We start from the raw sequence: 12519 nt of genomic DNA, 5'->3' as shown, positions 1-12519 counted from the left end.
AAAGATAAAAGTATGTTATGTCCTCTATGTGGTGAAACTACAAAAACTACGCTACACCTCTTCATCCAGTGTACATTTGCTCGAGCGGTTTGGTTTGCGATCTCAGAGTATATCCTTCATCATTTACTGTCTATCAGCAATATGCAAGAGTGGTTACAGTCGTGGACTAATGGGCAGAGTCTTATCTCCTTCAAACAGTCTTCACTGGTTCATTTGATTGTGGTCACTTTCTGGCAGATATGGAAAACTCGTTGTTCCTTTGTCTTTCAACACATTAAACCTAATCCCACTAGTACTGTACATTGCATATATTACTTCTACACCTCATATCATATCGACATTGCATTAGATCATGCTGTACATACTCCTAGGTCAACTTTTCAGCATTTGCATTGGTCGCCTCCTCCTGTAGGATGGTTATGCGTTTCTGTGGATGCTTCTATAGGTAACACTAATAATTCTTCTGGTTTGGGTCTGGTTATTCGCAATGATGCAGGAGAGTTTTTAGCTGCCAAAGCTATCTCAATCACAACTAGAGATATTGATCAAGCAGAAGCATTAGCAGTGTTAGAAGGTCTGCAGTGGGCTCAACAACTGAACTGTAATAAAGTTATTGTACAAACAGATAACAAAGGTGTGGATGAAGCTGTTTCCCTGTATAATAGTTGTCGCAAAGAAGATTCCAATCTCTTCACTCACATTAGAGCTATGGTATCTTCCTTTCCTTCGTGTGTGGTTGTTTTTGTACATAGGGTGTGTAATAAACCAGCAGATCAGCTGGCAAAGTTTGCTTGTAAGCATATGTATACAGGTGTGTGGTTTGAAAATCCTCCTAATTTAATTAGGAGGCAGCTTCTGCTTGACAGAAGCTAGCTTGTAACTGCTCTTATATCAAATAAAACTTCCTTTTCTTAAAAAAAAAAAAGAAAAAAGAAAATCGTTTCTTTTTCCTACAGATGGTACATATGACGTTTTTCGTTAGCCTCCAACCACTAAAAAGAACGTCTGCACCAAGGATGCTAAAGGAGATATCAGTTTGTTTAAGGGTGTATCAATATCTTATATTAATATAGATGTTTTGTCTTATATAAAATTTAAGTCCCCCAAATAAATTAGTATCCCCACGGTGTGTAAACATCTTATGAAGACCAAGTCCAAGTGTGTGGATAGGTCATAGGTGTAAAAGTTGCTACTAATATGTTACAACTGCTTTATATGCTTTGATAGGGAGCATCGCAAATACTTATCTCCAGATGCTGATAAGGGTGTCCGCAATCTTTACACGCTTTTTGCTGTTTTAGTTCACAGTGGTGAAGTACACCTTGGACACTACTATGCTTTTATAAGACCCATGGGCTCAGATCAATGGTTCGAGTTCAATGATAAACAGGTAAGAAGAGTAGGAGCACTACGTTGGGGTACCAGAATCTACAAATGCGTATATGCTTGTGTATATTCGTGATAGCGACAGAGATGAAATCCTTTGTGGTGTGGAGAAAGAGGACATTCCCGAGGAAGTGATTCTTAGAGTGAATAAAGAACAAGAAGAGAAGGAGAATAAGAAGAAGAAGATGTTGGAGTCTTGCAACAATAGAAGAAACGTCAGATGTATCAAACAATAAATATAAAGAACCGTATCAAACAACTCTACCACGAACAAATTGATGAGGGCAGAATCACAGGTTCAACAAGCTGGCCTTAACACATTAGTTCGCGGGTACACTCTAAAGTAATGCTAAACCCCAACGTGCGAAGATGTGTCCAGGATAAGACTGCCCGATATAACTTGTATTAGCACAATACAAGTTACCCACTCTTAAACTCAGCAACGTGGATGGAAGTAAAACGCCGCACGAAAATAAAAGCAAGAAGATGAAGAAAAGTAGACCTAGAGATGGTCGCTGCTTGTGTGTTTTGAAAAGAGATTTTCGAGTTGTATTTATTGGAAAATTAACTTGCAAATCAAGTTAGGTTTAGGTTTTTTTCTTATAAAACGAGTTTTGTTTCTTGTAAAACAATTAAACACAAAAAAGGAATTTTTTCCATAAATAAAACTCTTAAATAAATTATTTATCAAGTTAAAAACTTGCAAAAAATAATTTCAAGTAGACACGGACTTGGTGCTTGGTACACGCGCATGTGCATGGGTCGAAACGTGTATTTTTCTCCCCACCCGCTCCACCCACATTGTTCTAAAAATATCCATGAGAACATGGTAATATAGTGGAGCACCTCTTTAGTTTTCCACCTTGGACACTACTATGCTTTTATAAGACCCATGGGCTCATATCAATGGTTCGAGTTCAATGATAAACAGGTAAGAAGAGTACATATTGACAGGGTGAAGGAGCACTACGGTGGGGTACCAGAATCTGCAAATGCGTATATGCTTGTGTATATTCGTGATAGCGACAGAGATGAAATCCTTTGTGGTGTGGAGAAAGAGGACATTCCCGAGGAAGTGATTCTTAGAGTGAATAAAGAACAAGAAGAGAAGGAGAATAAGAAGAAGAAGATGTTGGAGTCTTGCAACAATAGAAGAAACGTCAGATGTATCAAACAATAAATATAAAGAACCGTATCAAACAACTCTACCACGAACAAATTGATGAGGGCAGAATCACAGGTTCAACAAGCTGGCCTTAACACATTAGTTCGCGGGTACACTCTAAAGTAATGCTAAACCCCAACGTGTGAAGATGTGTCCAGGATAAGACTGCCCGATATAACTTGTATTAGCACAATACAAGTTACCCACTCTTAAACTCAGCAACGGGGATGGAAGTAAAACTCCGCACGAAAATAAAAGCAAGAAGATAAAGAAAAGTAGACCTAGAGATGGTCGCTGCTTGTGTGTTTTGAAAAGAGATTTTCGAGTTGTATTTATAGGAAAATTAACTTGCAAATCAAGTTAGGTTTAGGTTTTTTTCTTATAAAACGAGTTTTGTTTCTTGTAAAACAATTAAACACAAAAAAGGAATTTTTTCCATAAATAAAACTCTTAAATAAATTCTTTATCAAGTTAAAAAAACTTGCAAAAAATAATTTCAAGTAGACACGGACTTGGTGCTTGGTACACGCGCATGGGCATGGGTCGAAACATGTATTTTTCGCCCCACCCGCTCCACCCACATTGTTCTAAAACATATCCATGAGAACATGGTAATATAGTGGAGCACCTCTTTAGTTTTCCACCTTGGACACTACTATGCTTTTATAAGACCCATGGGCTCAGATCAATGGTTCGAGTTCAATGATAAACAGGTAAGAAGAGTACATATCGACAGGGTGAAGGAGCACTACGGTGGGGTACCAGAATCTGCAAATGCGTATATGCTTGTGTATATTCGTGATAGCGACAGAGATGAAATCCTTTGTGGTGTGGAGAAAGAGGACATTCCCGAGGAAGTGATTCTTAGAGTGAATAAAGAACAAGAAGAGAAGGAGAATAAGAAGAAGAAGATGTTGGAGTCTTGCAACAATAGAAGAAACGTCAGATGTATCAAACAATAAATATAAAGAACCGTATCAAACAACTCTACCACGAACAAATTGATGAGGGCAGAATCACAGGTTCAACAAGCTGGCCTTAACACATTAGTTCGCGGGTACACTCTAAAGTAATGCTAAACCCCAACGTGCGAAGATGTGTCCAGGATAAGACTGCCCGATATAACTTGTATTAGCACAATACAAGTTACCCACTCTTAAACTCAGCAACGGGGATGGAAGTAAAACGCCGCACGAAAATAAAAGAAAGAAGATGAAGAAAAGTAGACCTAGAGATGGTCGCTGCTTGTGTGTTTTGAAAAGAGATTTTCGAGTTGTATTTATATGAAAATTAACTTGCAAATCAAGTTAGGTTTAGGTTTTTTTCTTATAAAACGAGTTTTGTTTCTTGTAAAACAATCAAACACAAAAAAGGAATTTTTTCCATAAATAAAACTCTTAAATAAATTATTTATCAAGTTAAAAACTTGCAAAAAATAATTTCAAGTAGACACAGACTTGGTGCTTGGTACACGCGCATGGGCATGGGTCGAAACATGTATTTTTCGCCCCACCCGCTCCACCCACATTGTTCTACAACATATCCATGAGAACATGGTAATATAGTGGAGCACCTCTTTAGTTTTCCACCTTGGACACTACTATGCTTTTATAAGACCCATGGGCTCATATCAATGGTTCGAGTTCAATGATAAACAGGTAAGAAGAGTACATATTGACAGGGTGAAGGAGCACTACGGTGGGGTACCAGAATCTGCAAATGCGTATATGCTTGTGTATATTCGTGATAGCGACAGAGATGAAATCCTTTGTGGTGTGGAGAAAGAGGACATTCCCGAGGAAGTGATTCTTAGAGTGAATAAAGAACAAGAAGAGAAGGAGAATAAGAAGAAGAAGATGTTGGAGTCTTGCAACAATAGAAGAAACGTCAGATGTATCAAACAATAAATATAAAGAACCGTATCAAACAACTCTACCACGAACAAATTGATGAGGGCAGAATCACAGGTTCAACAAGCTGGCCTTAACACATTAGTTCGCGGGTACACTCTAAAGTAATGCTAAACCCCAACGTGCGAAGATGTGTCCAGGATAAGACTGCCCGATATAACTTGTATTAGCACAATACAAGTTACCCACTCTTAAACTCAGCAACGTGGATGGAAGTAAAACGCCGCACGAAAATAAAAGCAAGAAGATGAAGAAAAGTAGACCTAGAGATGGTCGCTGCTTGTGTGTTTTGAAAAGAGATTTTCGAGTTGTATTTATTGGAAAATTAACTTGCAAATCAAGTTAGGTTTAGGTTTTTTTCTTATAAAACGAGTTTTGTTTCTTGTAAAACAATTAAACACAAAAAAGGAATTTTTTCCATAAATAAAACTCTTAAATAAATTATTTATCAAGTTAAAAACTTGCAAAAAATAATTTCAAGTAGACACGGACTTGGTGCTTGGTACACGCGCATGTGCATGGGTCGAAACGTGTGTCAAGGATAAGACTGCCCGATATAACTTGTATTAGAACAATACAAGTTACCCACTCTTAAACTCAGCAACGGGGATGGAAGTAAAACGCCGCACAAAAATAAAAGCAAGAAGATGAAGAAAAGTAGACCTAGAAATGGTCGCTGCTTGTGTGTTTTGAAAAGAGATTTTTGAGTTGTATTTATAGGAAAATTTACATGCAAATCAAGTTAGGTTTAGGTTTTTTCTTATAAAACGAGTTTTGTTTCTTGTAAAACAATTAAACACAAAAAAGGAATTTTTTCCATAAATAAAACTCTTAAATAAATTATTTATCAAGTTAAAAACTTGCAAAAAATAATTTCAAGTAGACACGGACTTGGTGCTTGGTCCACGCGCATGGGCATGGGTCGAAACATGTGTCCAGGATAAGACTGTCCGATATAACTTGTATTAGCACAATACAAGTTACCCACTCTTAAACTCAGCAACGGGTATGGAAGTAAAACGCCGCACGAAAATAAAAGCAAGAAGATGAAGAAAAGTAGACCTAGAGATGGTCGCTGCTTGTGTGTTTTGAAAAGAGATTTTCGAGTTGTATTTATAGGAAAATTAACTTGCAAATCAAGTTAGGTTTAGGTTTTTTTCTTATAAAACGAGTTTTGTTTCTTGTAAAACAATTAAACACAAAAAAGGAATTTTTTCCATAAATAAAACTCTTAAATAAATTATTTATCAAGTTAAAAAAACTTGCAAAAAATAATTTCAAGTAGACACGGACTTGGTGCTTGGTACACGCGCATGGGCATGGGTCGAAACATGTATTTTTCTCCCCACCCGCTCCACCCACATTGTTCTAAAACATATCCATGAGAACATGGTAATATAGTGGAGCACCTCTTTAGTTTTCCACCTTGGACACTACTATGCTTTTATAAGACCCATGGGCTCATATCAATGGTTCGAGTTCAATGATAAACAGGTAAGAAGAGTACATATTGACAGGGTGAAGGAGCACTACGGTGGGGTACCAGAATCTGCAAATGCGTATATGCTTGTGTATATTCGTGATAGCGACAGAGATGAAATCCTTTGTGGTGTGGAGAAAGAGGACATTCCCGAGGAAGTGATTCTTAGAGTGAATAAAGAACAAGAAGAGAAGGAGAATAAGAAGAAGAAGATGTTGGAGTCTTGCAACAATAGAAGAAACGTCAGATGTATCAAACAATAAATATAAAGAACCGTATCAAACAACTCTACCACGAACAAATTGATGAGGGCAGAATCACAGGTTCAACAAGCTGGCCTTAACACATTAGTTCGCGGGTACACTCTAAAGTAATGCTAAACCCCAACGTGTGAAGATGTGTCCAGGATAAGACTGCCCGATATAACTTGTATTAGCACAATACAAGTTACCCACTCTTAAACTCAGCAACGGGGATGGAAGTAAAACTCCGCACGAAAATAAAAGCAAGAAGATAAAGAAAAGTAGACCTAGAGATGGTCGCTGCTTGTGTGTTTTGAAAAGAGATTTTCGAGTTGTATTTATAGGAAAATTAACTTGCAAATCAAGTTAGGTTTAGGTTTTTTTCTTATAAAACGAGTTTTGTTTCTTGTAAAACAATTAAACACAAAAAAGGAATTTTTTCCATAAATAAAACTCTTAAATAAATTCTTTATCAAGTTAAAAAAACTTGCAAAAAATAATTTCAAGTAGACACGGACTTGGTGCTTGGTACACGCGCATGGGCATGGGTCGAAACATGTATTTTTCGCCCCACCCGCTCCACCCACATTGTTCTAAAACATATCCATGAGAACATGGTAATATAGTGGAGCACCTCTTTAGTTTTCCACCTTGGACACTACTATGCTTTTATAAGACCCATGGGCTCAGATCAATGGTTCGAGTTCAATGATAAACAGGTAAGAAGAGTACATATCGACAGGGTGAAGGAGCACTACGGTGGGGTACCAGAATCTGCAAATGCGTATATGCTTGTGTATATTCGTGATAGCGACAGAGATGAAATCCTTTGTGGTGTGGAGAAAGAGGACATTCCCGAGGAAGTGATTCTTAGAGTGAATAAAGAACAAGAAGAGAAGGAGAATAAGAAGAAGAAGATGTTGGATTCTTGCAACAATAGAAGAAACGTCAGATGTATCAAACAATAAATATAAAGAACCGTATCAAACAACTCTACCACGAACAAATTGATGAGGGCAGAATCACAGGTTCAACAAGCTGGCCTTAACACATTAGTTCGCGGGTACACTCTAAAGTAATGCTAAACCCCAACGTGCGAAGATGTGTCCAGGATAAGACTGCCCGATATAACTTGTATTAGCACAATACAAGTTACCCACTCTTAAACTCAGCAACGGGGATGGAAGTAAAACGCCGCACGAAAATAAAAGAAAGAAGATGAAGAAAAGTAGACCTAGAGATGGTCGCTGCTTGTGTGTTTTGAAAAGAGATTTTCGAGTTGTATTTATTGGAAAATTAACTTGCAAATCAAGTTAGGTTTAGGTTTTTTTCTTATAAAACGAGTTTTGTTTCTTGTAAAACAATTAAACACAAAAAAGGAATTTTTTCCATAAATAAAACTCTTAAATAAATTATTTATCAAGTTAAAAAAACTTGCAAAAAATAATTTCAAGTAGACACGGACTTGGTGCTTGGTACACGCGCATGGGCATGGGTCGAAACATGTATTTTTCTCCCCACCCGCTCCACCCACATTGTTCTAAAACATATCCATGAGAACATGGTAATATAGTGGAGCACCTCTTTAGTTTTCCACCTTGGACACTACTATGCTTTTATAAGACCCATGGGCTCATATCAATGGTTCGAGTTCAATGATAAACAGGTAAGAAGAGTACATATTGACAGGGTGAAGGAGCACTACGGTGGGGTACCAGAATCTGCAAATGCGTATATGCTTGTGTATATTCGTGATAGCGACAGAGATGAAATCCTTTGTGGTGTGGAGAAAGAGGACATTCCCGAGGAAGTGATTCTTAGAGTGAATAAAGAACAAGAAGAGAAGGAGAATAAGAAGAAGAAGATGTTGGAGTCTTGCAACAATAGAAGAAACGTCAGATGTATCAAACAATAAATATAAAGAACCGTATCAAACAACTCTACCACGAACAAATTGATGAGGGCAGAATCACAGGTTCAACAAGCTGGCCTTAACACATTAGTTCGCGGGTACACTCTAAAGTAATGCTAAACCCCAACGTGCGAAGATGTGTCCAGGATAAGACTGCCCGATATAACTTGTATTAGCACAATACAAGTTACCCACTCTTAAACTCAGCAACGGGGATGGAAGTAAAACGCCGCACGAAAATAAAAGAAAGAAGATGAAGAAAAGTAGACCTAGAGATGGTCGCTGCTTGTGTGTTTTGAAAAGAGATTTTCGAGTTGTATTTATATGAAAATTAACTTGCAAATCAAGTTAGGTTTAGGTTTTTTTCTTATAAAACGAGTTTTGTTTCTTGTAAAACAATCAAACACAAAAAAGGAATTTTTTCCATAAATAAAACTCTTAAATAAATTATTTATCAAGTTAAAAACTTGCAAAAAATAATTTCAAGTAGACACAGACTTGGTGCTTGGTACACGCGCATGGGCATGGGTCGAAACATGTATTTTTCGCCCCACCCGCTCCACCCACATTGTTCTACAACATATCCATGAGAACATGGTAATATAGTGGAGCACCTCTTTAGTTTTCCACCTTGGACACTACTATGCTTTTATAAGACCCATGGGCTCATATCAATGGTTCGAGTTCAATGATAAACAGGTAAGAAGAGTACATATCGACAGGGTGAAGGAGCACTACGGTGGGGTACCAGAATCTGCAAATGCGTATATGCTTGTGTATATTCGTGATAGCGACAGAGATGAAATCCTTTGTGGTGTGGAGAAAGAGGACATTCCCGAGGAAGTGATTCTTAGAGTGAATAAGGAACAAGAAGAGAAGGAGAATAAGAAGAATAAGATGTTGGAGTCTTGCAACAATAGAAGAAACGTCAGATGTATCAAACAATAAATATAAAGAAACGTATCAAACAACTCTACCACGAACAAATTGATGAGGGCAGAATCACAGGTTCAACAAGCTGGCCTTAACACATTAGTTCGCGGGTATACTCTAAAGTAATGCTAAACCCCAACGTGCGAAGATGTGTCCAGGATAAGACTGCCCGATATAACTTGTATTAGCACAATACAAGTTACCCACTCTTAAACTCAGCAACGGGGATGGAAGTAAAACGCCGCACGAATATAAAAGCAAGAAGATGAAGAAAAGTAGACCTAGAGATGGTCGCTGCTTGTGTATTTTGAAAAGAGATTTTTCGAGTTGTATTTGTAGGAAAATTAACTTGCAAATCAAGTTAGGTTTAGGTTTTTTTTCTTATAAAACGAGTTTTGTTTCTTGTAAAACAATTAAACACAAAAAAGGATTTTTTTCCATAAATAAAACTCTTAAATAAATTATTTATCAAGTTAAAAACTTGGAAAATATAATTTCAAGTAGACACGGACTTGGTGCTTGGTACACGCGCATGGGCATGGGTCGAAACATGTATTTTTCTCCCCACCCGCTCCACCCACATTGTTTTACAACATATCCATGAGAACATGGTAATATAGTGGAGCACCTCTTTAGTTTTCCACCTTGGACACTACTATGCTTTTATAAGACCCATGGGCTCAGATCAATGGTTCGAGTTCAATGATAAACAAGTAAGAATAGTACATATCGACAGGGTGAAGGAGCACTACGGTGGGGTACCAGAATCTGCAAATGCGTATATGCTTGTGTATATTCGTGATAGCGACAGAGATGAAATCCTTTATGGTGTGGAGAAAGAGGACATTCCCGAGGAAGTGATTCTTAGAGTGAATAAGGAACAAGAAGAGAAGGAGAATAAGAAGAAGAAGATGTTGGAGTCTTGCAACAATAGAAGAAACGTCAGATGTATCAAACAATAAATATAAAGAACCGTATCAAACAACTCTACCACGAACAAATTGATGAGGGCAGAATCACAGGTTCAACAAGCTGTCCTTAACACATTAGTTCGCACGTATACTCTAAAGTAATGTTAAACCCCAACTTGCGAAGATGTGTCCAGGATAAGACTGCCCGATATAACTTGTATTAGCACAATACAAGTTACCCTTTTTTAAACTCAGCAACGGGGATGGAAGTAAAACGCCGCACGAAAATAAAAGCAAGAAGATGAAGAAAAGTAGACCTAGAGATGGTCGTTGCTTGTGTGTTTTGAAAATAGATTTTCGAGTTGTATTTATAGGAAAATTAACTTGCAAATCAAGTTAGGTTTAGGTTTTTTTTCTTATAAAACGAGTTTTGTTTCTTGTAAAACAATTAAACACAAAAAAAGAATTTTTTCCATTAATAAAACTCTTAAATAAATTATTTATCAAGTTAAAAACTTGCAAAAAATAATTTCAAGTAGACACGGACTTGGTGCTTGGTACACGCGCATGGACATGGGTCGAAACATGTATTTTCGCCCCACCCACATTGTTTTACAACATATCCATGAGAAATGCTAATATAGTGGAGCACCTCTTTAGTTTTCCACAACTTAGGGACTAAAGGTTCCATTTCATTCACTCAAAAATGAGTGAGTATCCTTAGACCCTTAGGTCATGAGATCAAACCACACCAAGACCAAAAAATCATTTATTAAATAACTCATTTTCTCCAACAATCCCCCACATGAATGAAATCTCGGTAAAAAACGAAAAATCAGAGTACGGAAAATACCATTTAGGCATAGATGTACATGAGGTCTTTAACCTTGCTTAGAGAGAAGTTACCGGAACTACTAGCTAGACAGTGAACTATTTCTTGAACTGCTAGCGTTTGGTGTAATTCTAGCTGGAATTGTCAGATCTTCTGTCAGAACTCGTAGAACAGCTATGGAGTTATCACCCGAATATTACGACGGCGATTTCATTTCATTGTAATGAATATGGAAAATCCAGCTACATTTATCAAGGATGGAAGTGTGATACCAGACAGACAAGGTTTTGAACCACCCAAAGATCCTAAATTTTTCTGTAGCTACAGTCGACGCAAGCGGGATAGGTTCATCCTTTGATTTTACTGTTGGTTTCGCTATAAGAGACAAAGATGGTCTTAATCCTAAGGTTGGTCTCCCCGGTGCAAGATTTCCAGACCATAAAGAAGGGGAAAGGTCTGATCAGATGGATTTTTGCGAAGATGTAGAGTGGGAAGATGAATTGGATTCTTGGAAGAACCCGCTTACAACTTTTATATACGGAGCTGACAGCCGCGGACATCTTATTATGGGCGGTTGATCCTGAAGATTTTCCATGTTTAATTGTTAGATGTGATAATAAGAAGGCCATTGAGGTCCTTGAAAGGATCATTGGGGATGACACATTCGAAGTGATTCTGCATGCAAGGCGCAGAACTAATGACAGAGAACAACTTCTAGACCTGATGGCCTCTATTAGAAAAAACATGGAGAAGTATCGTCGCCCAAGTACTTTTTGAGTGGATAGTCCGTGAGGCAAACTATGTTGCTGACAGACTGTCACATATTGCCCGTTCTCTAGCTCCTCGGGTCGTACTGTTTCCTGTAGCTTTAAAAGATTGGACACTGGATCAATTCTTGCTTAGAGCTGTAGCAATAGGGTTCTGTTTTTCAGTAAGCCACCTGGGATTTGCTTTCGTTGTCGAAAACCCGGTCATATAATCCTATTCTGTCCATACAATGAGCAGGTAACTTTGAAAGTCTGTTTGTGTGTTAACTTTTGTCTGCACTTAAACTGTTGTGTATTATGGACATATTTCCGTTACCGATTTGTTTCACATGCTCTTGAGATTCAAATTTGACATGGTGGCCGCCCTGCCGTTGGAAGAGGCGAGAGAGGTCATGGTGGCTCCATTGTCGGGCTTCTTCAAGATGATGTTGATCCCGTGGTGTCTGTTAAGAAGGTGGAGAAGGCACCACTGGAATCATATGCAGAGATTGGTGGACTAGATGCTCGAGCTGTGAAAATTAAAGAAGCAGTTGAACTTCCAATCGCTCATCTTTGTGCTGGTAACAGGTGAGACAATTAGAGCTTGCTTCAGCAAGTGATATCCTTTTGCATATATTTCTTAGAAGGTCTACCAGGTAGAAGCTGTTGATAATAATTTGTTTTAGTACAACTACTCATGGAAGAAATCTTCATATACTTGTTGCAGAGGTCATGGTGGCCATGGTGCCGACGGAATAGCTGGTGCTACTCCGGTGCAATCTGCATTAAATCCTACAGCAACGGCATACCAACCACTAAATCCTACAGCCATGCCATATGAGTCATCTGTTTACTACTACCCTGCTCCACCAGCCACCTATCCTCCCATGCGAAATGGCTACCCTCCGCAGGCATACCACCCTGCACTCGATCCTCAACAACCACCTCCACCACATGCTTCCCTTTATCCTCCCCCACGACAGGCATAACCACCTGCACGCT

This window comes from Papaver somniferum, chromosome 4 (genome assembly GCF_003573695.1).
Source record: "Papaver somniferum cultivar HN1 chromosome 4, ASM357369v1, whole genome shotgun sequence".
Lineage (NCBI taxonomy): Eukaryota > Viridiplantae > Streptophyta > Magnoliopsida > Ranunculales > Papaveraceae > Papaver > Papaver somniferum.
Note: the sequence above shows the minus strand (reverse complement) of the source record.